Source organism: Chlorocebus sabaeus, chromosome 20, assembly GCF_047675955.1.
Source record: "Chlorocebus sabaeus isolate Y175 chromosome 20, mChlSab1.0.hap1, whole genome shotgun sequence".
In the NCBI taxonomy this organism is placed as follows: domain Eukaryota; kingdom Metazoa; phylum Chordata; class Mammalia; order Primates; family Cercopithecidae; genus Chlorocebus; species Chlorocebus sabaeus.
Genome location: NC_132923.1, coordinates 86,471,750 through 86,489,435, shown reverse-complemented (window position 1 = coordinate 86,489,435; position 17,686 = coordinate 86,471,750). Strand labels below are relative to the sequence as shown.

Below are 17,686 nucleotides of genomic sequence, written 5' to 3'. Positions count from 1 at the left end.
GAGATGCCACACACCATTGTTTAAACATCCAACCAGAAATCAGTGCTTCTTGGAAAGATCATCTCTGGGTCACTAAAGAAAAACATCAAAACTAAACAAACAAACAAGTTCCGACTGGGATAACGGCGGCGAGCGGATGACTACGTTTACGGGGTGTCTCGGGGGGCCAGAGTCGTGGCTTACAGAAGAGACAAAATGTGGTCTGAGGGACGATACGAATATGATAGAATTCCGAGAGAATGAGCACCTCCTCGAAGTCATCCCAGGGATGGCTACAATAGACTAGTTAATATTGTGCCAAAGAAACCACCACTGCTAGACAGACCTGGTGAAGGAAGCTACAGTAGATATTACAGTCATGTTGATTACCGAGACTATGACGAGGGCCGCAGTTTTTCTCATGATCGAAGAAGTGGTCCACCTCACAGAGGAGATGAATCTGGCTATAGATGGACAAGAGATGATCATTCTGCAAGCAGGCAACCTGAATACAGGGAAATGAGAGATGGCTTTAGAAGAAAAAGTTTCTACTCTTCCCATTATGCGAGACAGCGGTCTCCTCATAAAAGGGACAATACTTTTTTCAGAGAATCACCTGTTGGCCGAAAGGATTCTCCACACAGCAGATCTGGTTCCAGTGTCAGTAGCAGAAGCTACTCTCCAGAAAGGAGCAAATCATACTCTTTCCATCAGTCTCAACATAGAAATAAAGAGAGGCCTGTCCAGTCTTTGAAAACATCAAGAGATACTTCACCCTCAAGTGGTTCAGCAGTTTCTTCATCAAAGGTGTTAGACAAACCCAGTAGGCTAACTGAAAAGGAGCTTGCTGAGGCTGCAAGCAAGTGGGCTGCTGAAAAGCTAGAGAAATCAGATGAAAGTAACTTGCCTGAAATTTCTGAGTATGAGGCGGGATCCACAGCACCATTGTTTACTGATCAGCCAGAGGAACCTGAGTCAAACACAACACATGGGATAGAATTATTTGAAGATAGTCAGCTAACCACTCGCTCTAAAGCAATAGCATCAAAAACCAAAGAGATTGAACAGGTTTACCGACAAGACTGTGAAACTTTCGGGATGGTGGTGAAAATGCTGATTGAAAAAGATCCTTCATTAGAAAAGTCTATACAGTTTGCATTGAGGCAAAATTTACATGAAATAGGTGAGCGGTGTGTTGAAGAACTCAAGCATTTCATTGCAGAGTATGATACTTCCACTCAAGATTTTGGAGAGCCTTTTTAGATTTTTTTGCTCAGACCAGGAAAAAAAAAAAAAACAGTTTCTAAATAATTTTTTTCCTGGATTGTGTAAATCCTTATATATGGAATTTTTGTGATGCAGTGAAATACTTTATGATAGTTGACCACATTTCAATATTAAATAAACATCTAAAATAGTCTGTTTAAAATGTTTAATTAGAATTTTTGTATTTTTTTTTTTGTAGAAATGGGGTTTCACCATGTTGGCCAGGCTAGTCTCTAACTCCTGGCCTCAAGTGATCTGCCTGCCTCAGCCTCCCAAAGTGTTGAGATTACAGGCGTGAGCCACCGCTCCCAGCCGACACATGATACCATCTGAAAATGTTAGAATTCTAAGTTGTGATTTTATTGACTTGTTGCTTGCTTTTTCTTAGGCTTTGTAACTTGTAATATGTTAAAGTGTACTATCCTAATAAACTGAATACTTTGGTAAAAAAAAAAAAAAAAAAAAAAAAAAACAAGTTCCAACACTGCCATGGAGATCCTGTCCTTAATGCTTTTTATCCTGGAAAGTGGTTGTTATCTCTCCCTTGTGTTTCCTGTCCATAAGCCAGATCTGCTTCTGTGACAAACAGTTTCCCCAGTCCCATGGTGACTCAAATGTGATGCAGCAGTCGATACCTTGGAAACCATTGGAAAAGGGAGGAGACCCTGATGGGGGTCCCAGAATGCTTCTCAGATTAAACCACTTCTCCTGCCAGAGAGAAACCGAAGCCTACAGAGCTGAGGTCACTCACTAGTGCCCAGTAGAGCCACCTGAGAAATCTGGGAATGGAGAGTCAGTCAGAGGACCCTGGAGCTGAGCCAAGCCCCTCACTCCCTGGGCAAGTGACCCTAGAAAGCCTTTGATTCCTCATTTGTAAGGTGGGGCCTGCAGTCACACATGTATCACACAGCAACACGCAAGCACATATGGCGTGTAAACTGCTGAGCACGTTATAATTCCTGAATGGTGGTTACTTATTATTTAGACAATTCAAGCCTGGTGCCTCCTACCCAAGGCCATTCTACTGTGTCATCACCAACAACAGACATGACCTGAGCATCTACTCAATACCAAGTATGAGTCTTCTCTCCTTTCTTTCCTGGTCTTCTGTGAGACACTATCAGTCTTCTCCTTGCTAATGAATCCTGCCCCAATATAGCCTGGGGACTGAGTCTCCACTCCCTGAAGAGGTGCCAGAACAAGCATAGACCATGGCCTCTGCCTTATATTGGGCTTCCTAGAGACAGATGTTGGAACTAAGAGTTGTGTGCCAAAGGCTTATTGGAGAGTGCTCTTTGGAGTCGCAGTTGCAGCTGGGCATGGGGACAAGCTGACCCATTATGAATTGCAACCATCTCAGTCTATCCTCTATGGAACTTTGGAGCTAGGGTGGCCCCTCAGACTTGTCTCAATTTGGGGAAAGAAGGCTGGGCTTTTATATTCCTGCCTCAGCCAGTCATGCTTACAGCAACCCCTGAAGGGAAGAGTATGCTAGAGTGAGGCAGTTCCCATAGCCAATGGCAATTTCCAGTGAGCTGCCACAGGACTAGCCAGCAACCAAAATCCCAGCAGGTGGGGGGGTGCTCTATCAACCCCGGAGAGGGGATCTAGACAGAAACACCACAGTATCCACTACAGCCTCAGAGAGACCTGAGTTTCAAACTTGCTTCTGTCACTTACAGCTTTGTCACCTTTGTGGAGATCTGCTGCTTACTGGATATTGGGAGTCTTAAATAAAAAAGACTGGATAAAATTGTCTGGATAAAAATGAATTGGATAAAAATTGAACTTTAAGGCTTATCTGCTTGCCTTCTATATACTCTCTCCCCTTAAAATGACAGGAAAAGAGAAGATATAAACCCATGAGGACAGGAAGAAAGGAAGAGGAGTCATTTATAGATGAGAGAGTTCAACAAATTTCTATAAGATTAAAGGGAGACGGAAGTGTGAGTGGTAGAAGCCACAACACAACCTAAGCTTTCATGATCCACCAACACTAGGTGAGCATTCTCAGGAGAGCCACACCCGCCGTTCTCTCTACAAACATTATGGGCTAGAAACCTTGCCAGGTAGGCTGTTCCTTCGAATGCCCAAATACATCTCTTCCAGTTAATCTATCTGCTTTCCCAGAAACAATTGCTTATTCCCAAACTTGTTTATGCCAGTGGTACTTGCTTTTGTAATTATGTGATTCCATTTAATGTTAATAAACCAATAAAATATGGTTGTAAAAAGGGAGTTGTTTTATGAAAACTATGTTGAACGCTTTGAAAGACTCAATGAAAGCAGATTGCCATTTTTTTTTTAAATGTTTATCTGAGTTATAAGCAGTTGAAACAGACTTGGAGGAAATCACATAAATCTAGAAGGAATCTGTACTCAGATTGTTCCATAAGTTCCTTTTAAGTTTTAGTTGCACAATAAAGGTGAACCTGGAAACGGTAAACAATGTTTTATGCATTGGGGTTTGTGCAAGAAAGACCTTAAAGAATTCCAACTAACAGGTCCGTCCTCAAAGAAAATGGAATAAGCATCTGTTTGTTTTCAGTCAAAATAAAATAAAATCATTTTTAATGATTTCTTGCTTGAAACAATTTTTTTTGATTAGCCAACTGGTTTCTATTGAGTTAGATAAGACCTGCAGAAGATGTGCCAATGAAAAGAAAGGCAACTGCCTGTAGAGGGGAAAAGGTCATGAGATTTGAAGGCCAGAAAGGGCTGAAAACAGCAGGATTAACTGAGAATCTGCTTAGGGAACAGCCAAATCCCCCTGCCCCAGCCCTCTTCCCACTCTATAAAGTACATGGCAGTGACTCCAGACCAACCACTATATGCCAGGTTAAAAACTTTACATAAATAAACTCAACAACCCATGCAATATTATTCTTATTAGGCCTAATTTACATATAGGAAACAGGCAGAGAAAGATTAAGTGACTTGTCCATGGTCATATAGCTAGAAAGTGGCAGAGTTGAGATTCAAAACCAAGTTGTCTGACTCCAAAATCCATCCTCTTCACCATATCCATCCTACCTTACTGAAGAAACAGAGCAGTCCCAGAGAAAAGAACTCCCCTTTGTGATATTTATGTGTCCCCCCCCCACCCAAAACAAAAGGCCAAGGCCTGTCTGGTCGACCCAGAGGGAAATCGGCCCCATCTGCCTTCACAGACATCCAATGCCAGTCAACTTCTTGGACACTTATCCTTAACTATGGACAAAAGCCAAGGACCAGTAAAGATTAAAGAAGCCTCCATCCAACAGGAGGAGACATGCAGAACCACAGGGAGACCACAATAAAGCAACCAAACAAAAGAGGGAAGCTGGAGGAGACAGAGATAAGTCAGCAAAGAGGAGGAAAAACAATCACTATTGATATCCGCAGAGAGATAAATACAAAGGCTGTATCTATGTTGTGGGGTGGGGGGAAGGAAGAACAGAGAATGAACAAGTATGATAGCTGAAATTAAAAATTCAGTAGAATGGTTGGGACACATATATAATGGAATAGCCTAGAGAGTAGAAGAGAAACATAAGGAGAAGGGAAATACAGAAAAGTGAAAAGACACAGGAAAAGCAGTGCTGGAGGCCCAAGCTCCAACTCGCAGGAGTTGTGGAGAGCAAGTAGACAGAAGATTACTAAGGAAAAATAAAGTTTCACAGGACGGAAAGACACAAGTTTCCACATTGAAAAGGGTCACCCAGAGCCTAGCACAATGAATTATAAAAGCCAACATGTGACATGTTTTGTGAAATTCCAGAATTCCAAGGATTAAAAAAAAAAAAAAATCCTCAAAAACAGCCAGAGAGAATTGCACATAAGGAACATGAATCAGAAGGCATGAAGCTTCTCAAGGGTCACTCCAGGTGCACGAGACAGTGCAGACCCATGTCTACAGGAGAATGATTTCCAACCCCGAATTCTATGCTTAGTTGAATTATTGATCAAGTGCAAGGGCAGAATACAGATAAGTCCACATGGATGAAAATTCCCCACCCCTGCCCAATTTCTTAGGAAGCAATGAAAGTTTTCAAAAAAAAAAAAAGGAGCAAACCAATAGAGACAGAGGACAATGAAATGATCCTGCAGAGACACCCTTGGACCAGAGGGTTCCTGCAGACAGCTGGGTAGTGCAGTTTGGGAGGGAGCATCCCTCAAGGCAGAATACCGAACATGACAGGGGAGGTTTTGTTGGGAAGCTATAGGATGAGAAGCCGTGGCAGTTCTGATAGAGCTTTTGGGAAAACGAACAGCTACATTTTCTTAAAAGGCATGCTGATCACTGAATTACCTAAAAATAGTGCTTCAGATATACCGGGCATGCGGATGGGGCTGGAAGACAGCTAATTCCTTATTTATTCCAACAGGGAGACAACAGATAAAGTGTAGCTTTGGTAAATTAAGAAATCGCAGTATGGGCATATTATTTTGAAGTATGAGGGTAAATGCCAGAAAATACAGGTCTAAGTGGCTAAAGTGGTTGCCATCATCAGAGTGCAGAACTGGAAGGATGAATTGGGTGAGGCAGGAGATTGCTGTTTTTCGATAAAAGCCTTTCCATTTGCAACCAGCCCGGGCTTCAGATTTCCTGAAGCACTTTCACATACAACATGAATTGGTTTCCTCAATAACCCCCCAATACAGAGACAGGAAACCGAGGCCCGGACAGAACAGTGACCGCTCAAGGCCACGCAGCAAAGCCTGGGCCCCCAGCGCTGGTTTGGTAGACCCCATCCCCACCCCGCCACTCCATTCCTAACACCCACCCCACACCCAGAATCAGAAACCAGCTAAAGGCCAGCTAGGGCGCCAGACGACTCGCCCTGCCCCATCGACGCGCCAGAACGTGTTGCCGACCTCGGCCTCGCAGCGCTGGTGTGGGCGCGGCCGGACCTCACCCAGGCTGCACTGCCCCGCGCCGCCCGCCGCGTCCACGCTGTCCTTGGGAGGACGCTGGGGGAAGCCGCGCACGATGCGGCAGCGCCCCCTGCCGGGTTCCGGACGCTCCGCTCCCAGCCGGCTCGGCGAGTGCTCCGGGAAAGGGGTCCGGACCCCACACGCACTGGGGTCCAGGACAAGCTCTAGCTTGGGCTGGGCAAACTGTGACCCGCCGAAGCCCAGGGCACGCTGCAGTGAAAGCAGTGCCCTCTCCACAATCACAGAACGTGTCAGCTGCCCGCGCGTCCTCCCAAGGACAGTGGATGGTTGCTGGGGCTGGAGAGGGTAACGACCTGCCCAAGGTCATGCAGCACCGCAGTGGCACAGCCAGGACTGGTACCCACACCTCCCGCGGGACCTTGCAGGGACCTAAACCACGTGGGTTCTAGAGCTCCTTGAACTGGCCTCTTGGGCTTTAGGGAAGAGCTGGGGACGAGGGAATGGGGTGGGGCCGCACCACGTTAGCACGGACCCTTGGGTGAATTGGGCGGGAAGTGCCCCATCTCGGGGCCTCGGGGCCGCCTGCGGGCGCGTGACCTCCAAGGGTCCTTCTGGCGCTCCTCTGGCGCTGCGTGCGGCTCTTGGCGGCTGCTCACCCGAGACACCGGTGGCAGCCGCGCCTGCCCCCTACTGGCAGAAGGGAAAGTCGCTACTCCGGAGACCTTGGCCGAGGCTCTTCGCGCCTCCTTGGCCTGGCTGCCACCCTCCCAACCTTGGGGGAGTCCCCGCACTCTGTGCTCACTCGGGGCTCAGGCACGGGAGCAGCATAGTCTAAACGCTCTTCTCAGTGTGAGTGAAGCCAGGTCCTCAAATCCGCCTTCAGTAAGAGCAGTACAGGGTCGTGGTTAAGAGCATGGACTGCAGAGCCCGACTGCATGAGTCCTGGCTCTGCCTCTCCTCAGCTGTGTTACCTTAGGCAAGTTACCAAAACTCTCTGTGTCTCAATTTTTGCTACCATAAAATGAAAATAGTACCTAATACATAGACACTGTATGTATGTGAACGCTTAATTTAACTGCATAGCAACCTGTGAAGTTGATACAGTTATTCCCATTGAATGATGAGCCACAGACAGGTCAACTAACAACCAGATTTACACAGGAAATAAGTGGTGGAGTTAGAATAAAAATCCAAGTAATCTGGCCCCAGGATCTCTGCTTTTATACACCATGCTAGACCCGGATGGTAATAGAACCCACGTTTCAGGGTTGTCCTGAGGGTTCTATGAGCTGACGTATGTAAAGTGTTTAGAATGGTGACTGGCACACAGTAGGTGGGAGGTAAGTGTTCACTGAGCACCTACTGTGTGCCAGCACTGCACTGGGCACCTGATATACAGCAGTGAGCAGGCTGATCCAGTCACACCCTAGTGAAGCTGCCAACCTAGAGAGGCAGATATTGGACAAGCCTGACAAACATTTAGGGTGCCCTGAGAGTGAGGATCCCAGGCCAGAGGGGAGCCCAGAGCCATGCCCAGCCCTTGACGGAGGGCCAACCCCAGGGAAGAGTCCAGTACAGAGATGCCAGAGTAGGAGACAAATTCCCCAAGCTGAGAAAGGCACACAGAGGAGGTGGCTTCTGACTTGAGCCTTGAGAGCTGGGGTCTTCGCCAGGCAGAGGTGAGATGGGATAAGGCCCCCCTCTCACAGCCATTCACTCCGCCCCCACCTGGAAGTCCTCAAGTCCCCCCTTCTAAGGCAGGAATCGCTGGCAAGTTGGTTTGGATTCACAAGACAAATTATCATGGTTTAAAGAACCACTCCCAAAGCCCAGAGAATATTTTTCCAGGTGGGGGAGCGGTGTAATGAGGGGAGCATGAGGCCTCAGAGAGATGAACTTTAAATAGGCCACCTCAGGAGGCAGAGAACTCATCCCCGTCAAGGTGGACAAGAGGCTGGAAAGCCACCTGCAAGGGTCTTGTGGGGGTCTTCCTGTGCAGCCAGAGCAGTGGAACAAGCTAACTTCACTGGTTCCTCCCTGTGACAAATCAGATTGTCCTTTCAAAATGTCCTTGTTGATGCCCCTCAGAGGGCTACGTGGATCTCAGCCGCTTTTCCCCCGTGCCAGCCAGTTTAATCAGATGGCTTTCCTCCGGACTCCTGATTGCAGCCTGAGCTTGCCAGAGAAGGGAGATGTTAATCAGGTAAGGATGGATTCTAGGAGAACAAACAGGAGAACTTTGGTGGGCTGGACAAGCAGCAGACGTTTGTTGAGCCCTTCTTTTGTGGCAGATCCCTTACTAGATGCTTTACATCTACGATTTTATTCTTAATCCCCAGAGCAGCTGTGTGAGGCAGAAGTAGTATTTATTATTCCCCATTTTCTATGTGATGGGACCAAGACTCGGAAGCGGCAAGCTTACCCAAGGTCACAGGGCTGGTGAGCAGCAGAGGCAAGATTTGAAACCAAGTCTGGGTAACATTAGAATGGGAATCTTTTCCATCACATTCCAGTGTTTCCTTAGAGGGGCCTGATGTGGGGTGATGAGGGAGCAGAGGGTTGGGGAGAAAAAGATGGAGGAGGGGTTTTTGCCAGGCAGGCAAAGACAAAGAAATGCAGGTTGGAAGGAGACAGTGTCTTAGCCAAGGTCTTCATTTTCTCCCTAGGCCACATAAAATCAGCTGGGCCGAGGCCTCCTCCCTCTGCAGGGTATTTTTAAAACCACCCACCTCTAAAATTCTTCTGTTCCTGTGCTTTAAAGTTCCTCTAAAAAGTTGGAATAAATTTGCCTGTCTTTTCTCCCAGACAAATGCAGAGGAGGAAAACAAAAAGAACACGTATTTTATGAGCGCAAATTTGGGACAGTGACACCTCCAATCATGATTTTATGGCATGATGATATACAGTAATTAGGTGTCAAGAGTAATCTATGACCACAAGAACAGAGTCATCTCTGCGGAAAAAAAAAGCTCTTTCCTCCCAGAAGGAAATCTGAGTGTGGAGAGGGAGGGGGTGGAAACTGAAGCCTGCAGAAGGCAACGCACAGCTGCCGACTGGACATGGGGTGAGGAGGCCCAGTAGCTGGGGTGGTGCTCCTGGGAGAGGGAGGAAGGGCCCTTCCCTGGTGGTCAGGAGGAGGCCTAGATATGAGTCTGACCTCCTGACTCTGACACCCCTTTCCTGTGACCTTGGACAAAATTCGTTCCCTCTCTGGAAGACATTTCCTGTAGTTGTCAGGGCCTGGAGCCCTCCTGGAAGGTCTCCTGAAAAGTGGAGCTGGAGTTGGGCCCCAAGAGATGGGAGGATGTGGATGGGCATGCAGAAGCAAGAAAGGTCTTCTGGACTAAGAAGCTGGCCCAGGCACAGGTAGGGAAGAGGGAAATCTGCCTTGAGGACCCATTTATGGGGAGAATTGTTTTTAAGACAGCAACATTCACGACAGCTGCCAATTTATTATTTTATTTCTCTGAGATAAAATGCTGAGTTTTTACCTTTGTTTTCTTTCAAAAACACTACCTGAAAGGGCACATTGTATCTGATGACCTGGGCTCAATTTCTCTCTGCCACTTCCTCAAGCAAGTAACTTAGCCTTTCAGCCTCTGAAAGAGGTATAATTTTATCTGAGGCTAATTGTGAGAATTACATGAAATAATATAACCAATTCCTAGGCCAGGGTCTGGAATGATCCCCTCCCAGACCTTCACACGGCTGGCTTCTCCTTGTCACCCTTCAAACCTTAGATGAGTTACAGGTTTCTCAGGGAAGGCTTCTCTGACCATCCAGCCTGGAGGAGGTGTTCCAGTTCCTTCCATTTCAGCATCCCCCTCACCTCCAGGGTAATATCACAAACAAAAATCAACCTGTTCATCCATTCAGTTGCCTGCTGTCTGTCTGCCCACGAGAATATAAGCTCCATAAGGGCCCTCTGCCTTGTTTGCAACTAGAGTGGCCCCTAGCACATGATAGGTGTTCAGTTAAATTCTTATGAAGTAAATGAATAAATATGGAACACAGTAGGTTTTAGTAAATGTTAGCTTTGTTCCTTACCCTGCCTCACCCTGTCATTTTTACCTTTCTCCTTTAGCCAGGATTCCACTGGAGTGAAGCAGAGAAGCCCAGACTGTATGGCCTGCCTTACAGGTCTCTAAGACTTGACATCTTCAGCCTGTACTGTCTCAGGTTAAACTGAGGCATCTAGAGAGGGTCAGTATCTTGCCCAAGGTTACACAGCTTATAAGTGACAAAGCTGGAACTGACACCGTAGCAGCAAGTCCAGCTACAGAGTTTACGCTTTCAACCACTATACCATATGCCTCTCCTAACTACCACTGTTAGGAGCCCAAAACAGCTCTAACTACTTCATGTATTTTTTATTTTTAAGTGATCACTATTCTCCACTCTTTTCTTTTACGGTTGGGAGAAACTGAGGCTCAGAAAGTTTATGAATCTTGCTCAAAGTCACTGACAAGTCAGTGGCAAACCTAGCCTCGAACCAAGGTGGACTTGACTCCAAACTTATCAATATATTTTTCACAAACTTTATTTTTTAAGCAGTTTTGGTTCACAGCAAAATTGAGCAGAGAGTTCCTGTATACCCTCTGCCCCCACACACAGCCTGTCCCACTATCACCATCCTGCATTAGAGCGCTACATTTTTTACATTCAGTGAACCTACAGTGACAAGTCATTATCACCCAAAGTCCATAATTTGCATTAGGGTTCCCTCTTGGTGTTGTCTTTGGGTTTGGACAAATTTATAATAACACACATCCACCATTACAGTATCATACAGAGTATTTCCACTGCCCTAGAAATCCTTTGTGCTCCACCTGTTCATCCTTCGTTCCCCACTTGGCATCTTTTTTAGTGAAGTGTGTATTCAGGTCTTTTGCCCATTTTTAAAATACGGTTGTTCATTTTCTTGCTCTTGAGTTTTAAGAGTTCTTTGTGTATTTTGGATAATAATCCTTTATTTGATGTATATTTTGCAAATATTTTCTCTCAGTTTGTGAGTTGTCTTATTCTCTTGACAATCTCTTTCACAGAGCAGAAATTTTAAATTTTGATGAAGTCCAGCCTATCAATTATTTCTTTCATGGATCGTGTCTTTGATGTTTTATCTAAAACATCATTGCCGTACCCAAAGGTGTATAGATTTTCTCCTATGCTATCTTCTAGGAGTTTTGTCACTTTCATTTTACATTTAAATTTATGATCCTTTCACAAAATTAACAAAAATGAGTTAATTTTTGAAAGGTTTAAGGTCTATATCTAGATCTGTTTTTTGCATGTGGAGGTTCAGTTGTTCTGGCACCTTTTGTTGAAAAGACTATCTTTTCTCCATCATATTGCCTTTGCTCCTTTGTCAAAGTTCAGTTGACCATATTTATGTGATTCTATTTTGAGGCTCTCTGTTCTGTTCCAATGATCTATTTGTCTATTTTGCCAATACCACACCATCTTGATTACTGTGTCTTTGTAGTAAGTTTCGAAGTCACATAACACCAATCCTTTAACTTTGTTCATCTCCTTCAGTATTGTGTTGGCTATCCTAGGTGATTTGTCTCTCCATATAAACTTTAGAATCAGTTTGTCAATATCTACAAAAAAACTTGCTGGGATTTTCACTGAGATTGTATTGAATCTATAGATCAAGTTAGGAAGAACTTTCAAGTGGATAATATTGAGTCTGTCTATCCATGAACATGGAATATATCTCCATTTATTTAGTTCTTCCATTCTTTCATCAGAGCTTTATAGTTTTTCTCACATAGATGTTTTAAATATTTTGTTAGATTTATACCTCAGTATATCATTTTTCACGGTGTTAATGTAAATGGTAATGTGCTTTTCATTTCAAATTCCATGTGTTAGTTGCTGGCATATGGAAAAATCATTAACTTTTATATATTAACCATGTGTCTTGCAACCTTGCTAAAATTGCTTATTAGTTCCAGAAGTTTGCTTTGTTTTGGTTTTTTTGTATCAGTTCTTTCAGATTTACTACACAGATGATCATGTCATCTGTGAACGAAGACAGTTTCATTTCTTCCTTCCCAATCTTAAACTTTTTATTTTCTTTTCTTGTCTTGTCAAATCGACTAGAAATTCTAATGCTATGTTGAAAAGAAGTGAGGAGATGGGACATGCTTGCTTTATTCCTTAGTAGGAAAGCTTCTAGTTTCTCATCAAGTATAAGGTTAGCAGTAGTTTTTTGTTTGTTTGTTTGTTTGTTTGTAGGTGTTCTTTATCAAGTTGAGGAGATTTCCCTCTATTCCTAGCTTGCCAAGAATTTTTTTATCATTAATGGATGTTGGATTATGTCAAATGCCTTTTCTGCATCTCTTAATACAGTTGTGTGATTTTTCTTCTTTAGCCTGTTAATATGAATCACAATAATTAATTTTCAAGTGTTGAACCAGCCTTTCATACCTGCCGTAAATTCCACTTCACCATGGTGTAAACAAGCCTCTCAATACTTTTTTAAAATTTTCGTTATGGACATTTTCAAAAATATACAAAAGTAGAGAGAATGGGGAACCTGCATGTACCCGTCTCCCAACTTCATCAGGTACCAATCCCTGGCCAGTGTTGATTCCTCTACATTTCTACTCAATTGCCCCTTCCGAACACTTGGGTTGTTGAGTTTTTTTAAAAATCAAATTCCAGCCAGGTGTGGTGGCTCACGCCTGTAATCTCAGCACTTTGGGAGGCCAAGGCAGGTGGATCACCTGAGGTCAGGCGTTCCAGACCAGCCTGGCCAATATGGTGAAACCACGTCTCTACTGAAAATACAAAAATTAACCAGGAACGGTGGCAGGTGCCTGTAATCCCAGCTACTCAGGAGGCTGAGGCAGGAGAATTGCTTGAACCCAGGAGGCAGAGGTTGCAGTGAGCCTAGATGGCGCCATTGTACTCCAACCTAGGTGACAAGCGCAAAACTCCATTAAAAAAAAAAATCAAATTCCATTCATTTTATTCCTAAATATTTCAACATGTATCTCTAAAAAGCAAGGATTTTTTTCTGTTTCAAACAAATACCCTAACCTACCTTAAAATTTTAACAATTTATTAATATCATTAAAAATTAAGTCATCCAGGTGTGGTGGCACGTGTCTGTAGTCCCAGCTACTTGGCAGAAGCTGGGATCTGAACGCAGGTCTACTTGGAGTCTAAAGCTCAGCACCACCCACCCTATCCCAGGCCATCCCTCTTCTAGAATCACAGACTGAGCCTCTCTCACACTTGCTGATGGTCACCCAGCCCCTTCCAGTGAGCAGGTCCAATCAGTTTACTTCCATAGTCACTGAGCCAACAGTGCTGTTCAGAACTACCTAGATGGATACGCAGGGTCCAGTACCAGGCCTTTCCCAGGTACTGGGGTTTGTGGACCAGAAGGAAAACCTCCACCTTCTGAAACTCAGAGGCAGATAGAGAGGCAGGGAGAAGAAGGTCTCCAGAGCGCTAAGAGGAAATCAACTATCCGACACCTTTCCCTTCTCTCTCATTTACCCGCTTCTCCTTCTCTTCTCTTGGCCTCCCCTTCCCATTCTCTCCAGTTTCATCCCACTCCCCTCCTGCACCCCCATCTCCTTCTCCCTCCTCCTCCCACTCTCTTCCTTCTCTCTGCCTCTGTCCCACAGCCGCCTGCACCCACCATCCCTACTGACAAACCCCCTGACCCCCTTCACCAAATGCCTTCAACAAGTGAGGGGAGAAAACATGATTTAAACTTGAGCCTCAGGAGAAAAAGAGAAAGGAGGAAAGCAGAAATGAGAGTGACTCCTGGACCAAGGAATTGTCACTGCCTTTTAGGTCAGTGGCAGCAGGTAGACCACCCTGGACACTGTCATTCTCTGGGGTTCTTATCACCAGCAACCTGTGCCCAGCCCTACTAAAAACCAGGAGGGAGAACAAAGGAAGAAACAGGAAGAAAAACAGGTGTGTGGGGGAGGGCTGAGACATGTAATATCACTTAGTTTTAGCCACCTCTAATCTTCCATCTTGTCATCACATACAATTTCTTCTTCCCTCTCCTCCCCATTCCCAGCTGAACAATGATTTCCAAATTAGTGACTCATTCTGACTTTATCATACAGTAAATTTGTGGGCAGCACACTTGTCTCACGGAAGACATCAAGTGAGTGAGTGCACTAAAATGAGCCCACATTTTCTGAAAGAAAGGGAGATTGGGGCACTTGTCATCTTTAGCTCCATGACCTTCAGCAAGTTATTTGGCCTCTGGGCATCAGTTTTCTCATCTCTAAAGTGGGGATATATAGTGGCTATCTCATAAATTGATGGAGATTGAAGGAGTTAATATGTGTAAAGCACCTACAGTGCCAAGTACATAGGAGTAAGTGCTCCATAAATGCTACTTAAGTTATTACCATGATGGACAGCATCCTCAGCTGCAGCTCTGTGGCCAAACTCTGCCTGTCTGAAGCACGGGCTACTCCTGGGGGCACAGAACTGCTGTCTGAATACTCTTAGATTTCACTCAGGATACAGACTAAAGCTCAACTCTCATGCATCTGGGGTTTGCATGTGCTTTTGACCCAGGGCACTCTTTTCCTCCTTTCCCTTCTCCTTCTTCCTCTTTGAAGAGCTACACATCTTCAAGACCCAGCTCAAAGGTCACCTGTTCTAGGAAGCCTTCCTGACTTCCCAGACCATTAGTCCCTCTTTGCTCAGCGTACCTGTGTCACGTTGTGCAGAACCTTTATCCAAGGAAGCAGAAGGACTCTCTGTGTCCAAGATGTGGTTGCTATCTGCTCAGCCACTTCTGCGCAGCAGGCGGTGAATATGTGTTCCCTGTGTGGAGCTCAAATATGGAGCCCCTGGATGATGGAGATTAGTTGTCAATTCATTAGCCAGCATTCTACCACAAAGAGTTAGTGAGGACCTACTGTAAACCAAGGACCAGGTCCTTGAAGTTTTAATCTATAGCTGAAGAATTACCTATGTAAGAAACAGTCTGTACCACTACATTCTAAACCTCAACCATGTCAGTCAGATGTTTGGTAGAAAACAGGACACACAATATCCTCACACCTGGAGTCTTTGTTCTACTCAGCCCAGCTTGTAAGTCAATAGACATACACAGAGAGAAAGAAAATACAGAAATACAGCAAACCTAAGACATTAAAACCAGCTGTCCCCAAAGGGGATAAAAACCAACATTGTGGATCAACCACTTGTTGCTGGAACTTTACATCCCCTGTGTCATCTCATCCCCGTGAGGCAGGGACTATTATCATTCCATAGATAAGAGAGCTGAAGCTCAGAGAGGTAAAGTGACTTCCCTAGGCTCACAGTCAAATGTGGCAGATCTGAGACTGCAGCCCAGTTCTGTCTCGCTGGGAAATGTGTGCCTTTGCTGCTTTGTGAGGCTGCCCCAAACTCATGCCAGACGCCATCAAATGATCTCCCCTCCCTCGGTTTGACTAGGCTGCCTCCTGAGCTTCGTTCACATCCTGAGGTTATTTATGAGTTCACCATTAATCAGAGATCGGTTGAACACATATATTCTGACTTTGCAGCAGCCATGAGGGAAAAAAAGACCTCCAATCTATTCAAAGCTCCGTGTCACCAAGGCCACCTTTAATATACAGGTGTTCAAGCGAATTACCATAGACATGCGTGTCAGGGACTCAGTCAGATGGCAGACAGGACTCGTGTAAACAAGAGAAATAAAACTGTCTGCTGCACATTATAACAGCTCCATAACTGGGTGCAGCCGTAAGGTTGACAACACATAATGGAAGATAGATGCTAAATTTCATTCCTATAAAACTCGGGTTAAAAAGGTGACATAAATATTTTAGCCCTTTATCTCAGGCTCTGCCATTAAAGAATCATCACGTTTTTGTGGCTTCTTTCCATTTTTAGAGAGCATATCCAACCTGAAAGACCTCCCTCTGTAACACCCACACCAGCTCAAACCTCTAAGGCCCTCCCTCATGTCCTAAAAATAACAGCATGTAAAGCCCACTCCGCCCAGCTCGCCTTTTCTTTCTCCCCCACCCCCCAACCCACCTGAAATGGGAAAGATTTTATGCAGCTGCAAAGGTGTTTGCTGTTTAGATGGCAACTCAGGTAGAATCCATTAGTAGCTAAACATCTTTCTGTTGGAAGCCTCCTGCTCCAAAGGACAGCAGAATTACACAGGGACTGCGGAACTGCACGGTGCCAGTGCCTGCCTTTTATTTTGTTATTTACATAGAGCAAATGTGTAGTGTACACGGCCCTTGCAAACAAGCACTAATCTGCAGAGAGCAAGCATCCTGTGCAATATTGCTGGCTTCCCTGCCATGCCAGCTGGAGGGGAAGGCCATCCCTGGGAGAGGGAATAATGAGTCCATGAGACTCCAAACTCCTTCTCCTGGCCCCTGGGCAGACTCGTGATTTCTGTTTGGTGACATTCAGAGCTTTCCAGCTGCCCTCGCAGCACTGCCTGCCTAGAGACCTCTCGAGTTCTCCACCTCTGCAGCTGTTGCCCTCTCCCGTGTGGCCCTGGCCAAGATCAAAGAAAAGATCCGGAACAATTGAGTCTCTCAGACTGCAGCTAGAATTAGCTCTGCCAATTAATGGCTGCGTGACCTTGGGGAGGTGACTTAACCTCTCTGAACTTCAGCTTCTTAAGGTATAAAGTGTCTGGCCTCCAGATTGTTCCATTATTAATGGGCTTCCACAGAACATGTGTCCCATTCTCTTCAAGAACCTGGGACAAGTATTTGCTGGAAGTCTGGCCTGAAATACATGTCAGAGTCCCTGCTCAGAAGTTCCTCTCCTCTGAAGACAGATCACTGAATTCAGTTCCTACCTGGACTCCTTTCCCAGATTCCGGGGACAGGTTTTGTTCCTTTTTCTTCAATTGAAAGCTTAATATTGGCGTCCTTAGGTCAGAGTTTTCTTTACCCATCTTTCTCCCAGAAAACCAGTGCATCTCCTTGCAAACTCGAGTCCTGGTGAACCATCGTAACACCAACACTAGCAACAACCTCACCTAACAGAACTGAGTGCTGACTAGGGCTAGGCCCTCTTCTGAACCATGTGACCTGTAGTAACTCATTTAATCCCTAGCATGTCCCTGTGAATAGGCATCTGCCTTTTACAGATGACGAAGCTGAGGCACAGAGAAAGGAGCAGCTAACTCTGAGAGAATCATGGAAGACACCCTGGAGGAGGTGACTTAGGAGCTCACTTGCTGGATGGAGAAGGGGGAGGGTCTTCCACGTGTCCCTCTCCTCCTGTAGCCTAGTGGCTGAAATTCTTTAAAGTTCAGATCCCAAGTTGTTCAGATCCCAGCCAGGCTCTGGCGGAAGCAAAGTTCTTAATTTTTGTGTCCATTTATTTATCAAACTAATGCAAGCTGAAAACGCAATCTTTCCCAGTGCAGTTTAAGCACAAATTACAAAAGTTTCCTTTGACAAGGAACAGACTCTCTTCTGGCAAGCATACTCAAGGAGGAGGGATCTGGGGAGTAGGAGTTGTGCGGGTGCCCAGTGACAAGAGAGAGAAGGTGAGAGAGGGACAGGGTAAGTTGGGCCCAGCTAACTCC

At 45.3% G+C, this 17,686-nt stretch overlaps 1 pseudogene; it reads left to right on the top strand.

Moving 5' to 3' along the window:
- The first annotated feature begins 126 nt into the window (after positions 1-126).
- LOC103224842 (periphilin-1 pseudogene) lies at positions 127-1,718 on the top strand (annotated as a pseudogene).
- Positions 1,719-17,686: the final 15,968 nt, after the last annotated feature.